Source organism: Schistocerca cancellata, chromosome 5 (genome assembly GCF_023864275.1).
Source record: "Schistocerca cancellata isolate TAMUIC-IGC-003103 chromosome 5, iqSchCanc2.1, whole genome shotgun sequence".
NCBI lineage: Eukaryota > Metazoa > Arthropoda > Insecta > Orthoptera > Acrididae > Schistocerca > Schistocerca cancellata.
The window spans coordinates 486645937-486665605 of NC_064630.1; positions in this window are offsets into that span (position 1 = coordinate 486645937).

The following is a 19669-nucleotide window of genomic DNA, read 5'->3' on the forward strand; positions in this document are numbered from 1 at the left end:
GTTGGATAACTTCACACTTATGAAACTGTATTATGTCTGTACTTTGTGAACTGTTCATATTTTTTTGGAACCATTGTGATACTATGAGAGCTTTGAATGATGTATTTGGTATGGGATCGTGATTTTTAAAGTACGTTTGAGGTAGATGACACTATTAAATGAGCAGAGAATTTTCTTTAGGTTTTGATATTATTGGAAGAAACTACGACGATTTTGAGATTTGACTGAGGTGTTATGATGTTATTATTACGACGAGCATGTGTATTTTGCTGTTGAGGTATGTTTATGATCAATAAGCTGATGCTATATGAGGAATTTGATTATGCTATGTATTTATTATGATGAAATATTGAAGAAGTGTTGACGAATATGTATATGTGTAATAAGGTAAGGAATAATGAGTAGTGGTTATGGAATCTGGTTTGTGGAAAAGGTTGTTGGAAGCCAAGAATCGTACTTTAAGAGTTATGAAATGTATGTACATACGTGAATGTATCACAATGCCGGCGAAAATTTTTTGGACACTGTTATATTTATAGGATTTTGTTTCTACACATTTGTAACGCAAATTCTCGACCTGTGAATTTTTTTTATATGAGACTGTCACTGTAGTGCAAACTGCTGTCGTAAATATGTCGGTAAGAAAGTTAAGTGACCACCTTCACATAATGCGTCGTGGGCACCCAGCTGCACGACAGTTGCCTGGAAAAAAGCCATTAGTGTGTGCCTTTCAGAGGCACAGGTGGAAAAAAAAAAGGAGGGCATTATCCTCGCTATTGACATTTCTTTGTAGAAAGCATCGCAAATACGACACGCTCAAACTTGAAAACATATGATTACACTGTGGAACTCTTAATTTATGATATTTACTAAAATGCCTAATGAAACGATGAGATACATTTCATGGCTATTGTCTTGCTAGTTGAGAGAAATGCCATATGGCTAGTGAATGACATTTCACGCCTTGCTTTGCCTATTTTGATTAATATCTAATTTATAGCTGCACTGCAGCACTGGTTAAAATAAAATTTTATAAATGTACTAATATAGATATTTTATGCCTATGGATCCAGTAAATAATAACTTTATGATCTACTTTAAAAAAACGAAGGAGCTCAAAAAGACATTTCCCTTCACAGGACTTGCATACATAATTTTCTTTTCAACTACTTGGTAATATTTTTCGTAGAATAAGTTGTGGTGCACCACTTTAATTACATAGACATTAAGATATGAATAGACATTCCCTTATCTGCATTGTTGTCTTTAGTGTACTATTTTTCTGCTTGAGCTTTGTCATGTTTAGATATTAGTTATTGCATTTGCTGCTGCTGTTTGCCAGGCATAGTTCTACTGAATTTCACTTTGTATTACTCTGTTAAGCCAGTTTTACTACTGATTTATTTTCATTGTTTGCTGCACATTGCCTTATATTAGTTGTCATATTGCAATTGCTCTGCTAATTTATTTTATTGCTGCTTGCTTTGCCAATTTGAATTTTTTTGGCATTGCTGTTTGTATTAATTGTTTTGTGCTGCTGCATTGCCTCGTCCCTTGGTTTAGCATCTGAGCTCAGTAGATTTAAGTTAGCTTAAGATTGGGTAGGCTATATAAGAGAACGAGTTGTGATGAATTGGATGAAATGCATTGAGAAGCTATAGGAAAATGGTTTGTCCAAGAAAGGATTCTGAAAGAGTATAAGAACAAAAAAGTAGGATTTAGGGACAACAGGTTTAGGTAGGATTTTCATGGAAAGTAAATAATGAGGTAAGAAATATGTGAAGATATAAATACAGAAAGCAAGCTTGGATTGGATTTTTTTGGTGGAAACAAATGTTGAAATAAGACGAAAGATCTATGGAATGAAGTTTTGGGTTGGACTGCAGTACCAAATGTTACCCTGAAAACGAACCCTGTCTTTCCTTCTGTATTATTCCGCTATGTGTTTATGTATGCTTGTGTATTTGTGTTTTCCTGTCTTTATGTGTTTAGTTAATAAGATTTATGTTGTAGAATTTTTCTATTACCAAGCTACAGTCACTATGATGAGGAACACTGTTATCCTCAAATATTTTTATTTATTTCTCGTTCAGCTACAGGCAAAGTGTGATACACTTACAAACATCAACATAAAAATTTAAATTAACATTAACAATGATTTACAATAAAATTTTCAGGGTTTCCAGCCACAAAAGTGCTTGGTCACTTATCACATGTATGTCCATCAGATTTCCTCCCTTAAGTCCGTGTACGTCGCACTCAACTATATGCTGCATGGTTTGACTCTCTCCGCACTCACAATTGGGGTCCTGGGAGAAACCCCACTTTTTCAACAAATATCCGCACCGACCAACACCTGTCCGCAGACGATTTAGAGTTACCCACACTCTACGTTGGAGTTGGAAGCCTGGAACTCGTTGAGATGGGTCCTCAATAAGGAAACTGTTATTCACCTTGCTTTCCTGCCATTGCTGTTTCCACAGGTTATCGATATCAATCTGTTGTTTGAGTTCTTTCCAGAAGGGATTTCTTGACATCAATCTGTCAGGGGGAGGAGGTAGGTCCCTGAACTTTTCTTTGTACCTCTGGATTGCTCTTTCACGTCTAATCGAGGGTGGTTCGATATTGGCAAGGACGGGCAGCCAAGGTTTCGGGGTGGGTCTTACTGTTCCTGTTATGAGCCTCATTGTCTCGTTAAGTTGCACATCAATATATCTGACATGCCTACTGCGGGCCCAGACAGGTGCTCAATATTCCGCTACACTATACAGAAGTGCCAGTGCTGATGTGCGTAGAGTTTCAGTGGAACATCCCCAGGTTGTTCCTGCCAGTTTCATTATGATGTTGTTTCTTGTTTTCATTTTTTGGGCGACTTCGTACAGGTGGCTCTTATATGTGAGAGTGCGATCTAGCTTAACACCCAGATATTTTGGCGTTCTATCGTTTTTCAACAATTTACCTTTTATTTGCACTTTTAGCTCACGATTTGCATCTTTGTTACACAAGTGCATTATTGATGCCACGGATTTAGTCGGATTTACTTTGAGGTGCCAGTTGTCATAATATTGTTGTAGTCGTTCCAGATCCCTGTTTAAAATTTCTTCCAGTTCTTCGAAAGTGTTGGCGTGAGCCGCGATAGCGATGTCATCTGCATACATAAAAGAACGAGATTCCAGGTTTGGGATGTCCGCTATGTATAAATTGAAAAGTCATGGAGCCAGCACAGACCCTTGGGGGAGACCATTTTGTAGTGTCCTGTAGCTGCTTGTTTTCCCATTCAGAGATACCTTGAATCTCCTGTTTATCAACATATTTCTGACTAGATCTATGATCTTCTTGCATTTCAAGACTTTTGACAATTTATACAGTATCCCTTTTGTCCATACGGTGTCGTATGCTGAGGTGAGATCTAATAATACCATGCCCGTTTTCTTTTTGTTTTGGTAACCTCTTTCAATGAAAGTGGTCAGGGCGAGAACTTGGTCGCAGCAGTCTCTTCCTTTTCGAAAACCGCCTTGCTCTGGGGGAAGAGCAGCTTCTATTTTACTTTCTATTCTGCCTAGGATGACTCGTTCAAACAGCTTGTAAGTGGTGCACAATAGAGATATCGGTCTATAATCTTTAGCATTCTCTCCTGTTTTCCCTGGTTTCTGGATGGCTATGATTTGTGCGTTTTTCCATTGCTTTGGTAACCGGCTGGTATCTATGATATTAGAGAAAAGAGAAGACAGCCATACTCTTCCCTTTGGCCCGAGGTTCTTCAAGAATTCTGGAAGAAGGCCGTCACAGCCAGCTGCTTTACCAGGTAACATTTTCTTTAGTGCTATATTTATCTCTTCTTGTGTTACCCAGTTCGCTAAACCTGCTTCCTCCTCGCTTGCATCTAGCTCTTCGTTCATCAGTTGGTGCAGTTCTTTTTTCTTCGAGGCGGAGGCATGGATTCTGGATGTTTGTAGTATAGAAGAGCATATCTTGTTAGGGGTCATTTTATTATTGATGTTCCGTCCCTTGAATTGTGCTCCGCCAAGTTTCCTCAGTAGACTCCAGCTCTTCTGTGAGGAGTGCGTAAAGTCCATTTGTTCCATCCGCTTTTGCCATCTCTGTTTGCGTTCCTCGTCCATAGCTCTTATGAGCTGTTCTCCTAGTTCTGGATTCTCTGTTTTGTTGTATTCATCGAGTAGTTGTTCGCACTCCTTTGTCCAGCATGGGATGTATTCTTTCCGCGCTCCTCTTGGTATTGAGTTATGTGCCGCTTTGACAATTAACTTCGTAAATCTGTCGTAATTTTCTGGAATTGGGGGAATTCTGTTTACATTATTTTCAATGGTATCTTTAAACTTAACCCAGTTAGCCTTCCTGAGGTTCCAGCGGGCTATAGGGGGGCTCTTTATTACTGGTATTTGGATCCCTTGGATCCCAAGGTCTATAATAACTGGTCTGTGTTGGCTCCGAGGAATACGGCTCAGTACAGTTCTCTTGGACGGAAGTGCTATTCCAGTTTCTCCAGATGAGACAAAACAAAGATCGGGCGTTGATGTTGTGCCCCACGCTCCTGAACAGAAGGTGGGGGTATCTTTTGCATCGTATATTAATGTATAATTATTTATATCTGCCCAGTCTGCCAGCATGAGTCCTTCTTTGTCGCAAGACTGATAGCCCCATCTGGGGTGGTGGGAGTTAAAATCGCCAATTATGACTGCAGGGTGTTGTGGGTTAGGTAAAACAGGTTGTTCCCATTTTTCTGAAGGTGGCTTGTACACGTTATACACAGTCATATCGTTTAGTTTGATTCCCACGGCAAATTCGTGGTGCATAGTTTCCTCAATATTATCAACCAGTTCTTTCTTGATCAGTGTTGCAATACCGTGTTTATTATGGGCTTTATAGCCCACAATTTCATAGCCTGGTATTAGAAGTCTCGAGATATTTTCTTCTGATAGATGTGTTTCCTGCAAGGTCAGCACATCAATTTTTTCTTCTGTTAGTAGCTTTGTGAGGATGCTGGCATTCTGCTCCTCCTTGAATATCTTCTACGACGGTACGGCATGGCTGTGTGCTCCGTGCGGCTGCTTCGAGTCGACTGAGCATGCTGCTGCCTCAAAACAGGATGTGCACTTCCTGCCCCCACTAGCGCACCCATTCAGTAAGCGAGCGTGACTCAGCATGTCGCAACCGGAAGTACTTGATTATAGCCCCACACGGCCCTAGTAATACTAGGGGCCGTGTGGCGCGGCAGCCTCGTCCAAATATAATTTGCATTTATAATATGTCATTTTCTTTGTAAAGATGTGTACACATTATTAATTCTGTTCTGTTTCAATGGTCATGTGTGAAATTAATGTTTCAAAAACTATTCTCATTATTTTATATATTTACTTAAGTCATAATTCCTGTAACACTGATGTACATGTTTATTTCTATTCTTTTGTAAAGCCTGTATTACTACAAATGTTATATCTATTATTATGTTTTTTAATGATGTATTTTGTACCTTTGTAATTGTATTCTTATGTTGTAAATTTATAATTGTATAGACACCAGTTCATCAAATTAAGTAACTTGTAAGCATTCATTTCACAGCACACATTTCTGTTGATCATAGTATATGCACGTGTGTTAATAATTCAGCAAGGGACTGGTGAACAGCGTTGCTGGTTCTAAGGACAATTCCAAAAACTTTGTGAGTGCACAAGTGGTGATTTATGGACTTGCTATATTGTCCGCAAGACTCTTCAATGGTGATTATGCACCTGCACAGTCGCAGCAGATGGCTGCTGGCAGTCTCTACAAGGACTGCAGTGGGTCTGCACCTCTGGTGGCCCACCACTACCATACTCTCTACCAGGATTACAGTGGGTCTGCTCTGTGATGACCTACCTACCAATATTCTTCAAAACTTCGACTGACTCTGCTGTGGGTTTGCTCTGTTGTGGCCCATTACCTGTCTGCATGTCAAGAGTCAGCACTGTCTTTCCATTGGAAGGACAACACTACTTCTTCAAGAGTGCATGGAAATCCACTTCTTCTGTGTGCAATCTCGTTTACTAATGAGACTTCGTGAAAAAAAGCTGTAATTACTATTATGATGAATGATCAGGACTGTATGGACTGTGAGAAAATTTTAGCTTTTGACCAACATTATATCAATAAGTGTGTGCATTTGATTTCTTTGTTATTGTAATTATGAAAAAATTTTTCAAATCTGTATTGGAAACTGCCCAAAACAATTTGTAAAATTTTTTGTGGGCAGCATGTGGGCTATGTAAGTAGGCTGTTTAGGTTTTTATATTAGTAATGCCACGTAGCGCTCTGTATGAAAATCACTGGCTGTGCTGTGTGCAGTCTGTGGCTAGTTTGCATTGTTGTTGGCCATTGTAGTGTTGGGCAGCTGGATGTTAACAGCGCGTAGCGTTGCGCAGTTAGAGGCGAGCCGCCAGCAGTGGTGGATGTGGGGAAGTGAGATGGCCGATTTTTGAGAATGGATAATCTGGAGGTGTGTCCATCAGAAACAGTACATTTGTAAGAATGGATGTCATGAACTCCTATATATATTATGACTATTAAGGTAAATACATTGTTTGTTCCCTATTAAAATCTTTCATTTGCTAACTATGCCTATCAGTAGTTAGTGTCTTCCGTAGTATGAATCTTTTATGTAGCTGGCAGTAGTAGCGCTCGCTGTATTGCAGTAGTTCGAGTAACAAAGATTTTTGTGAGGTAAGTGATTTGTGAAACGTATTGGTTAATTTAGTCAGGGCCATTCTCTTGTAGGGATTACTGAAAATCAGATTGCGTTGCGCTAAAAAAATATTGTGTGTCAGTTTAAGCTCAGTCATGTATAATTTTTCTAAGGGGACGTTACAACAGGATGGTACTGACTACTCACATCATCACCTGTTTTATTAAAACTCACACTAATTTTAGTCTTATCATGGTGTTATTGAAGTAGTAAATTACTGCGTGGTATTTAAATAACCAGACCAAGCGAATTATTATTTCAGTGCACACGACGATGATTTCATGTTCAAATTGTTCCCCTAGAGCCGCGGGGGATAACCGCGCGGTCTGGGGCGCCTTACCAGTTCGCCAGTTCACGCGGCTCCCCCCCCCCCCTTCCCTCCCCTCTCCTCCTCCGGAGGCTTGAGTCCTGAGTCCTCCCTTGGGCATGGATGTGTGTGTTGTCCTTAGCGTAAGTTAGTTTAAGGTAGATTAATTAGTGTCAATGCCTAGGGACCGATGACCTCAGCACTTTGGTCCCATAGGAACTTACCACTGATTTCCAAGTTCTGTTGCCCTAGAATTTGGAAACAGACAAATATTTAATGAGTTGTAGGCTTGCTACTCTTTCCGGTAGCATTGATTATTTTAACTCCCATTATGAGCAGTACTGCTACTCTTGGTCTTTGTTTTTAACAAATCAAAAAGTTTCCCTGACGTGGCACTTAGCTCGACCTGGTATCAGTTAAAACGTGCATGTCAACAGGCACTATTTATTTGTCCACACTTATCTGTGTCTAAATAGGTCTTAGTTTTCCTATAACACGTCGTCATCCAGATCAAGGTAATTCCAAAAAAATCCGTCCAGCTCTGATGCCGATTGCTGTTTAAATGGTGTTTCGTTTTCTTAACTTCTTGTTCTTAGATATTCTTAATTTATGGCTGCCTCTCCTGCGATTGTTGAAGCCGTTTTGACCACAGCACTGTAAATTTTTTATCAATTTCTTTGATTAACGAACCTTACCTTACCAACAATTCGCTAAGTGTCAAGTCAGGTAAATTTTCTCCGGAAAGATGGCTGTCATCTTCGAAAGTGCTTGGAGAACTGAGCTCTGCCTCTGCTTATAATTCTTCCTCCGTGTTCACGCAACCCACGCCACTCTCGTGGCTTTCGATCAGCCGTATCACGAGATTATCAGCAAACTCGTCTTTCTTCAGAAATTTCGCCTCGGTTTTCTTTAGGACTAGCGTCGGTGCGGTTGGCTACTTAAATAACTAAACATTTGGACAAGCCTGCCTCTTCGGTACAGAGCTTTCAGTTTTTTCATAAACGCTAATTAAATGCGAGAGGAAAAGCGTCAAATACTGTCCACTCTCCCAAATAGCACACCTCCCATAAATCCTCTGTAATTCTATTGTTCGTCGTATAACCGACAGAACTGACCTAGCCACATCTCCTCGCGTTCCCCGTTGCCCCGCGCGATAGCGGAAGTTTTAACCGATATCGGCTTCTTTAATTCCGCCGTCTAATTACACTGTATTGGAGCCTGCGTCAATGATGTTGCTCTTACAGCGGCCGTCTCTTACCTAATGACCGGTACTCCGGTTTCTTCGTTATTACCGACGGTGGTCGCTTTGCAACCGCTTCAGTTACTGTTAACATGGTTGCGTTGCCTGCTCCTGCACATTCTCCCAACGCCAATTTATCCTTTCGGATCTGCCACAGCGACATTGCCTAGGCTTCCTCCTGGGTCGCCAATGTCTTCCCACGCACGGTGGGTCCCAAACAGGCGCGGCTATTCGTTTCCCTGACTGAGTACGACAGGCCCACTTCTATCAGGCTGTCGCAGTTGCTGATTTTGCTCCTGTCTATTAACATTCCGCTGCGAAACACGTACCATATTCACATGATACTGGTCTCTTTCATTTCTACTATTGTTGTTCCCACTATGGCTTACAGTTCTGCGAATTATTACCATGGTGATGGTTATCACGGAGCCCACCGTGCGTGGGAAGACATTAGTGAGTGCAGGGTCTGAATCACAGACTCAGGCGGTTCTGCGACCTTGTAGGCTGCAGATTCCTCAACTTGCGCCAAAGGGTGGTGGGGTTTCGGGTTCCGCAGAATAGATCAGGTGTCCACTATAAGCAGGAGGCGGCTACACGGGTAGGAGGGGCTGTGTAGCGTGGACTGGGCTGTTTATTAGGTCCGAGGGTCTCGGGAAAACACAAGAAGGGCTTCAGCCACAAAGGGTGCAAGCCGAACACAGGAAGAACGTAGATACAGGAACCATCGGTGCAACAGTTGTAAATTGTCGTTGCTGTGTTGGGAAAGTACCAGAGCTCCAAGCGCTAATAGGAAGCACAGATGCTCAAATCGGTATAGGCACTGAAAGCTGGCTAAACCCGGGGATAAGTTCAACCGAAATTTTTGCAAAGAACCTAACGATGTCCCGAAAGGATAGTCTAAACACGGTTGGCGGTGGCTTGTTTGTTGCCGTTAGAAGTAGTTTATCTGGTCGCGAAATTGAAGTAGATAGTTCCTGTGAGTTAGTATGGGCAGAGGTCATTGTTGGCAACCGGAATAAAATAATAATTGGATCATTTTACCGACCTCCCAATTCAGATGATACAGTTGCTGAAAGGTTCAAAGAAAACTTGAGTCTCATTTCTAACACCTACCCGACTCACACGATTATAGTTAGTGGTGACTTTAATTTACCCTCGATATGTTGGTCAAAATACATGTTTAATTCCAGAGGTACGCATCAACCAAAATTATACTAAACGCATTCTCTGAAAATTATTTCGCGCAGTTAGTTCATGAGCCTACACGAATAGTAAACGGTTGTGAAAACACACTTGACCTCTTAGCAACAAATAATCCTGAGTTAATAACGAGCATCAAAACGGATACAAGGATTGGCGAACACAGGGTTGTCGTAGCGAGATTGAATATTGTAACCCCCAAATCCTCCAAAAATAAGCGGAAAATGTACATTTTCAAATAAGCAGATAAAAATTCACTTGACGCCTTCCTAAGAGACGATCTCCGCTCCTCCCAAATTAATGATATGAGTGTAGAACAGATGTGGCTTGAATTCAGAGAAATAGTATAGGCAGCAATTGAGAGATTTGTACCAAATAAATTAACAAACGACGGAGCTGATCCTCTTTGGTACACAAAACGGGTCAGAACACTGTTGCAGAAACAACGAAAGAAACATGCCAAATTTAAACAGACGCAAAATCCCCAAGATTGGCGATCTTTTACAGAAGTTCGAAATATAGCGCGGACTTCAATGTGAGATGCTTATAACAGTTTCCACAACGAATCTTGGCTCGAAACCTTGCAGAAAGTCCAAAGAGATTCTGCTCCTATGTGAAGAATGTTAGCGGCAAGAAACAATCAATGCCTTCTCTGCGTGGTAGTAATGGAGATACTATCGAAGACAGTGCTGCCAAACCAGAGTTACTAAACACAGCCTTCCGAAACGCCTTCACAAAAGAAGACGAAGTAAATATTCTAGAATTCGAATCAAGAACATCGGCCATGAGTAACGTTGAAGTAAATATCTCCGGAGTAGTGAAGCAACTTAAATCACTTAATAAAAGCAAGTCTTCTGGTCCAAACTGTATATCAATTAGGTTCCCATCAGAGTATACTGATGTATTAGCTCCATACTTAACAATCATATACAACCGTTCGCTCAAGGAAGGATCCGTACCCAAAGACTGGAAGGTTGCACACGTCACACCAATACTCAAGAAAGGTAGTAGGAGTAATCCACTTCATTAGGGGCCCATATCATTAACGTCGATATGCAGCAGGTTTCTCGAACATAAATTGTGTTCGAACATTATGAAATACCTCGAAGAAAACAGTATACTGACACACAGTCAACATGGGTTTAGAAAACATCGTTCTTGTGAAACACAACTAGCTCTTCATTCGCATGAAGTGTATATTGCTATTGAAAAGGGATTTCAGATCGATTCCGTCTTTCTGTATTTCCAGAAGGCGTTTGACACTGTACCACACAAGCGGCCTATAGTGAAATTGCGTTCCTTAGAATATCGTCACAGTTATATTACTGGATTTGTGACTTCGTAGTAACTGACGAAAAGTCATCGAGTAAAGCAGAAGTGATTTCTGGCGTTTCCCAAGGTTGTGTTATTGTACCTTTGCTGTTCCTTATCTATTTAACCGATTTGGGAGACAATCTGAGCAGCCGTCTTAGGTTGTTTGCAGATGACGCTGTCGTTTATCGACTAATAAAGTCGTCAGAAGATCAAAACAAATTGCAAAACGATTTAGAAAAGATATCTGAATGGTTGTCAGTTGACACTAAACAACGAAAAGTCTGAGATCATCCAATGAGTGCTAAAAGAAATCCGTTAAATGTCGAGTACACGATAAATCATTCAAATATAAAGCCCGTAAATTGAACTAAATACCTAGGAATTACAATTACGAACAAATTAAATTGAAAGGAACACATAGAAAATGTTGTGGGAAGGCTAACCATGACTGCGGTTTTTGGCAGGGCACTTAGAAAATGTAACAGACCTACTAAGGAGACTGCCTACACTACGCTCGTCCATCCTCTTTTAGAATACTGTTGCGCGGAGTGGGATTCTTACCAGATAGGACTGACGGAGTACATTGAAAAAGTTCAAAGAAGGGCATCAAGTTTTGTATTATCGCAAAAAATGGGAGAGAGTGTCACAGAAATGATACAGAGTTTTGGGCTGGACAACATTAACAGAAAGGCGTTTTTCGTTGCGACGGAATCTTCTCACGAAATTCCAATTACGAACTCTCTCCTTCGAATGCGAAAATATTTTGTTGACACCGACCTACATAAGGAGAAACGATCACCACGATAAAATAAGGGAAATAAAAGCTCGTACGGAAAGATATAGGTGTTCATTCTTTCCGCTCGCTGTACGAGATTGGAATAATAGAGAATTGTGAAGGTGGTTCGATGAACCTTCTGCCAGGCACTTAAATGTGACTTGCAGAGTATCCATGTAGATGTAGATGTAGGTGGTTTTGCTGTTGTTGTAATTGTTGCTACTACCACGGGTTTTAAAATTTTCGCGGTTATTCCACCAATTGTCTTCATCTTCGACCTTTTCTAAGAATGTGGTAATTGCTCTGTAACTACTTCCTGTATATCTCTTTGATTCACTTGGAAGCTCCCACAGTTCCCAGACAATCTCCGATTCAGTCCGTCGATCACGCAAATATTCTAACTTGCGGATCCTATTTTCGCAAAATTCTTTCGTTGAGCAGCGCGAGTTTACATCTTACGACTTTGACAATACGAAAGCGCGCCATACACATTCCTTTTTCTGCTCTGACCAATATTCTTTCAAGAACGCATTCTTTTATTCTTGATAGCTCAAGGTCGCAACGTCGAGGTTTAAGCCCCATCGCTTAATCTCGCAGGCTAGCACGTCGATTACAGCGTTAATTTTCTTCTTATCCGTCCACGATTCAGGCAACACCCTTTCGCAATGTTTAATGAAGTCGGCAGCGTGTAAGCCACACTGCTTTTTGAAGGAATCGAAACGCTCCTCCACTTTGATCTTCTGTACTTCCGTCTGAAAACGACTATTTATGCTTCCTATTTTTGATTGTATTCTATCACAGCCTGTATAAGATGACCCGTTTCGATATTCCTTACCATTATTTCTTTCTTGATTGCATCTACTTTCGTGTCAACAATTCCAACATTATTGTTAACAATTTTGATTGCTTTCTTCTGGTCATCCATTTTATTTAACCGTGCATACACTTTACGGTTAATTGATTCGGATTGAGCATCAATTTTACTGATCAACATGCTCAACAAATCGTTTATTTTTCCACATATTACTGGTTTTGACTAACTCTGGTTCTGTCTTGATGGTTTCCCGTATCCATCGTCAGTCGATCCGGTTTGATTTTCTTCCGGGTTCCGTAGCATCTAAAAATGTCAGGAATTCCATTTTTGTCAGTTGGTGTGTTCCAGCAGTAGCGTGTGTAATGCTAGCTGCCGGTTCGTCGACAATGGGTTTCGCTGTCAGCGTTCCCTTTTGTTCTGTCGATTGCTCCCCGTTAAGTACAATCAAATTATTAGTTTTATTTATGTTCATCATGCTGCCTGTTTTACTGATTACTGCAAAGCTAAAAATTTTGCGACTTATTTCCTCCACTTACTACTGCTGGGTATGAGCGACTTTATTCGTAGCAAAGGATTTAATTCGCTACGAATCTGCACAATGCAAAATTCGTGCCAAGAACAATACCAAATTGATACTCTCCTGTCACTAGCATCGCAACGGCCTATAGGACTGCGATATAAATGAAAGCGATCGTGTATGCATAAAGAAATTTTACAATGAGTATGGCTATCGTTAAGTGTACAACAGACCCTTCTGAAGGAATAATCTATTCTAAACCTAATCTAAATACTGATGATAATTTTGAAATGAGTGGAATATAGTGTAACTGTTCACAAACCACACACATGAGGAAAAATGTACCACGCAATATTTAATGCAAAAAATATTGATTAGCAAAAAAGGGGATAATTGAACGGTCGCCAGCCCACTAGGGCAATGAATATCCAGAATCCTAAGGGAGGTAATGGCAAAAAATTTAAACAAGTAACCAGTGGCGCAACAAGAAATAGTTGTCATTCTTTTCCACAACACAACAGTTCACGAGAAAATAAATGAATCAGGAAGCATTGAGTTTGCTGTTACTTACTCGTAAATACCAAATTTTGAAAGCAAAGTTAAATGAAGTTGCTGGTTAAATAAATGATTGACAGTAACTGAAACTTCATTATGTAAAAAATGACTTTTAGTGACCTCAGCGTAACTTAATGCAAAATTTGGAGAAAGACAAGCAATTTACTTTCAATCATTGGAAGACTGACTTGAATTTACCTTAATCAAATGAGCAATTGATTTACTTTCAACATAAGAATACTAAAATACGTACCAAGCCAGCAGGAGTCACTAGCTAAGCTAAGTACAGAACAAATGAAACTATGCACCTTAATTTGTCCTGGATTTTTAGTTATTAGTTTTGCCAGTGAAATTTAACATTACTTTAAGTGAATGAAGTTAATACTCAAAACTGCAAATTACTTAAGCCTATGTTATGCAGTACAAGAATGAACAATTACTGAAGCAGCACAATCTATGCTGAAATTGGTCACTAGCCATCAAACAAATCTGGCAGTAAATAGTTAACCAATTTTTTTATTTTTATGAGACTTGGTGATTGCATGGAAAGGAAAGGTCCCAGCTTGGTAATAATATCTCAGGACAATGATAACGCAGGTGCCTTACAAGTTAACTATTGCAGGTTGTTATTCAAGAAAGTTAATCATTAAAGTTTATTAAAGAAATGCCACTGGGTAACGCGTGTACAATATTAGCTATACTGTGTCAGTTAACAGTCCTACTATGTTATAGATGTGCGGATGATGAAGAATGTAGCCGACGACAACGTTGAGCTGCTACTGCTGCTGATTGAGAAACATGAGTCGTTTCCAGAGCCACTGATAGTTATGGAACAGACAATAGTTAGAATTGCAACTTCCTCCACCTGTCCACTCTGAGCGTGCTCTCAATACCTGCTGGTTAATAAAGTAGGTGCGCCGACATCGGCGCGATCACAACTGCGCACCGCGTCTGCGGGATCGCTCAGCAAAACCCTCCACACTCTTTCAAGACGAAGCTGCTGTCTCCTCTATGCTCGCAGGGGGGCAGAGACTCTCCATAAGCAATGATAACCAACGGCACAGCTACTCCCATTTCGTCGCTCCTATCGATACATTTAAGCAAAATTCCCTTGGCGATTATGCAGCAATTTACAATATTTACATTATAACTACAATCAATTATGTATGTTCGCAAATAAATACACTATTACATCCACTACGTATTAAATATAGTTTTTGTAGTAAAGCTTACAGATACAGAATTAGCAATATATTACAAGTTATCAACGGATATTAGACAGCGAAAAATTTTGGATAGTGCTGAAGGTATTTTATCTGCATTTTCTGTATTCAAATGGTTTTCAAAAGCTCTCCACGCTACACTATCCTTTCATCTCCGAATAACTACTGCAGCTTACATTCTTTCGAACCGGCTTACTACGAGGGCAGTTCAATAAGTAATGCAACACATTTTTTTTCTCCGCCAATTTTGGTTGAAAAAACCGGAAATTTCTTGTGGAATATTTTCAAACATTCCCGCTTCGTCTCGTATAGTTTCATTGACTTCCGACAGGTGTCAGCGCTGTACGGAGCTGTTAAAATGGCGTCTGTAACGGATGTGCGTTGCAAACAACGGGCAGTGATCGAGTTTCTTTTGGCGGAAAACTAGGGCATCTCAGATATTCATAGGCGCTTGCAGAATGTCTACGGTGATCTGGCAGTGGACAAAAGCACGGTGAGTCGTTGGGCAAAGCGTGTGTCATCATCGCCGCAAGGTCAAGCAAGACTGTCTGATCTCCCGCGTGCGGGCCGGCCGTGCACAGCTGTGACTCCTGCAATGGCGGAGCGTCCGAACACACTCGTTCGAGATGATCGACGGATCTCCATCAAACAACTCAGTGCTCAACTTGACATCTCTGTTGGTAGTGCTGTCACAATTGTTCACCAGTTGGGATATTCAAAGGTTTGTTCCCGCTGGGCCCCTCGTTGTCTAACCGAACACCATAAAGAGCAAAGGAGAACCATCTGTGCGGAATTGCTTGCTCGTCATGTGGCTGAGGGTGACAATTTCTTGTCAAAGATTGTTACAGGCGATGAAACATGGGTTCATCACTTCGAACCTGAAGCAAAACGGCAATCAATGGAGTGGCGCCACACCCACTCCCCTACCAAGAAAAAGTTTAAAGCCATACCCTCACCCAAGTCATGGTTACAGTCTTCTGGGACGCTGAAGGGGTTATTCTGTTCGATGCCCTTCCCCATGGTCAAACGATCAACTCTGAAGTGTATTGTGCTACTCTTCAGAAATTGAAGAAACGACTTCAGCTTGTTCGTAGGCACAAAAATCTGAACGAACTTCTCCTTCTTCATGACAACGCAAGACCTCACATAAGTCTTCGCACCCGAGAGGAGCTCACAAAACTTCAGTGGACTGTTCTTCCTCATGCACCCTACAGCCCCGATCTCGCACCGTCGGATTTCCATATGTTTGGCCCAATGAAGGACGCAATCCGTGGGAGGCACTACGCGGATGATGAAGAAGTTATTGATGCAGTACGACGTTGGCTCCGACATCGACCAGTGGAATGGTACCGTGCAGGCATACAGGCCCTCATTTCAAGGTGGCGTAAGGCCGTAGCATTGAATGGAGATTACGTTGAAAAATAGTGTTGTGTAGCTAAAAGATTGGGGAATAACCTGGTGTATTTTAATGCTGAATAAAACAACCCCTGTTTCAGAAAAAAAAGTGTTGCATTACTTATTGAACTGCCCTCGTATATTCATCTCTTCGTCTCACTCTAGAATTTTAATCGCCCCTCCCCCCCCCCCCTCCTTCCCATGCAGCACCCCTTAGCTCCCACCTGCCCCACTCACATGCCTCCAGTACTAAACTGCTAATCCCTTGATCTCTAAATATGTGAGCTATCAACCGATCCCTTCTTTCTGTCTTTTCTCCTCAGTTCTATGCTGTAGCTCATGATTGGTTGAATGATCTACCCATCAAATCTTCAGCATTCTTCTGTAGCACCACATTTCAAGAGCATCTATTGCCTTCTTGTCTGAGCTGTTTATCGTCCACCTTTCACTTCTATACGAGGCTATACTCCAGACAAGTACCTCCAGAAAATACTTCTTAAAACTTAAAAAAAAATTCGACTTTAACAATTTTCTCTTCTTCAGAAACGCTTTTCTTGCTACTGCGAATCCACATTTTATATCCTCTCTATTTCGGCCACTATAAATTATATTATTGCCCAAATAGTAAAACTCATCTACCACTTTCAGGGTATCGTTTCCTATACAAAATCCCTCAGCATTGCTTGATTTCACTATAGTATATTTGATTACTCTTGTTTTTGTTTTTAATGTTCCTCTCTTATCCTCTGCTCATGACACTGTCCATTCCGTTCAACTGCTCTTTCTTTTTTTCTTACCATAAAAAATGCCTAACTAAGTAATTAAGTTTCAATGATTGACTTTTATATAAAATGTTGTTCAATTTTTATATTGGCAAGATCGTTCATCAGAGCTGTATGAACGTGTCGTTCATTAATGAACAACGAATTTGGCCCACATTGGTTGTGGAACGTTGTGATGAACGTACTGCCAGGACTTTTTTAATCATGTTTCCACACGACTGTCTACTTTATCACGTTTCTTCAAGGTAAATTCGAACTGCTGAATCCCTCAGAGAATACGGCTATGGATTTTTTTAATTTTTTAATTTTTATTTTTTTTCTAACTTAGGTTGTAGCCCCTCGACACCCACACCGGCTTGAGGGCCAACACAATAGGTCTACTGCCAGCTCTACATATTGGTTAGTTTTCACTAAGTGAGATCTCGCTAGATGTGGGTACTGCGATGTTTGCGTACGGTTGGTTATGATTAACCATTAAGACGTGCTCACCTGGAGACAGATTTGGTCGAAAGTTGAACGAAGGGTAGGGGTTTGAAGGACAGAGGAAAAAAAGTGCTAAGGCAAGAGCCAGTGAAAAAAAAAAAACAAAAAAAAGCAAACTCTGCGATAGTTGGGTAAGAGCTGTAGCGGATTTCTTGCTATCTGCGACAGGTCATGCAACGGTAGGTTTTGTTAGGCAGATACCTTTGACGTTGTGAAGCGTTATTACTCGGCGGCTGCATCTGGGTACCGGCGTTGACTTCTTGGCCAGAATCAGCATACCTGTAAGATATAAGAAACTATCAGCCTCGATTGCGGTAATGAAACCAACCTTTATCTAGGTTTCAGCCAAAATAATTGAGGCTGTTTTAGTTTTATTTCTAGGCCAAGCCCTCTTAGACAAATTATAGATTCAGGCATATCGTCTGAAGAATGCTCAATTATTTGGGCTGAAACGTAGGTAAAGGCTGGTTTCATTACCGCAGTCGAGGCTGATAGTTTCTTATGTATTAGATTATCACGATTGCTGACTGGACTGCAATGTTGAAAGTACAAAAATACCTGTAAGAGTTGGGTTCATCAGTTAGTGCCCGATAGCTCGTATATCGATTCACATTGCAGAGTAGCGTTGGTGGTTTGTTTGTGCGTTAGTGTGCCAGCTTGCGGCTTCCCTGCAGTAGCCTGTTGGTCGTCTGTGAAAGCAGCTGGCATATCCAGTTAACGTTGCTGATGTGCAGGGGCTTGCCGAAGTTGTCGCTTGTGAGTGTATGTTAGCTCGCCATAGGTGGTTATGCCATAGCTAGCAATGTGGTGGTAACCTCTCAGTGTTATAAACCCGGTGCTGATATTGGCTAACAATGATCCGTTCAAAATGTTACCAGAAATGTTAGTTTCCCACAAAGAAGAGAGACTTGTCTGTGTTCAGGTTTTGGTGAATCATGTACTTTTACCAGTGGTACGAAATAAAGAAGTAGGTGCAACGAAGCACTGATGATATTAGTAATTTTGTTCGATATTTTAAGTGTTTTATCGAGATGTGACGTAATTTGATAACCTCGGAGAGGATCTCGGGGCAGAATGGGATAGCGGAGGAGAGCGGCATTGACTGTCTTCTAGTCTGAAGAGTGCTACAACCCATTTTAGTCACATGTAACTAGGTCTCTGAACGAAATGGAAGACGCGACAACTATTTTGACTTGGTTTGCAGAGCGAGTTACAAGTTAACAATCATCCTTCACGTTTTCAGTTGTGTTTTTATAACTTTTGATGAATGTAAATCAAGATAAGCTGTGATTTCTTAATTGTGCGCTCTTATATGACAGGTAGTCTTAAAGAGATTGCCATTCGCTATACGTTAGTTACATAATACGGTTAAATCCGTCAAAGGTTACGCTCCACAAAAGTTGTTAACCAGAAATGTGCTTTTAGGGCGGACGGCACGGGGCAGAATGGGATAGTGTCCAGTTCTGCCTGGTCACATTTTGATGCAACCTGCGTTTCAAACCATATTTCTCTTGCTTTATCAGATGGTGTGAACTTACACTAAAGAGACTGATAGACAGCAGTTGGTTATTAAATCAATCGAAACTGCAAATCAGATGGCAAATTTAAATATGTATTCACTGAAGGTCAAAAACACGAGATGGTAGTGTAGCTGAAGTCAGTGGAAAGTAGACTTTTTAGTCCAGCGATGAAAAATCTCATTGTCACCTCATTAACCTATCAGATAGCAGAAAGAAATGGCTTACCCGAAATATTTGACGAAGAAACTTGTCCATCTGGGTAGGACTGATTTATATAGGATTTCAGAAGCTATGGTCGCTGATGAAAACAGTGATTCAGGAAGTGTAGAATAAATTCCTTTTATTTACGTCAATGATCACCAGTTTCAGTCAGCAACGACGATCTTCAAATCTTCAGCAAAATATGGGACATGACATACAAGTAGTGGACAGATTACAACTAAAATCAATAACGAAAAATTGTTACTGTCACGGATGTGGAAAGATGCGCTTTAAATGGGATTTATTACCAAACATTCTATGTTGTCTATCCGCGAGCTAGAAATTGCAGGTTTTGCACGAGCAGTGGGATTCAATAAAGTAACCCTAACAGTAACGTGGTATTAAGTATTAAAAATAAATGCAAATATTTTCTTATTGTTACCCCTTTTTGATGGTCCTGTATTCCTTAGTATAAATCGCTCATTAACCAACTTTGTCTTAGTTGTAAGATGATATTCCTAATAATTACAAAGTTTACGGAATAATTTCACAGAAAATTGCCTTAACCCTTTCTTCCCGTTGAGCGGGGCAAACGGGGAACAAG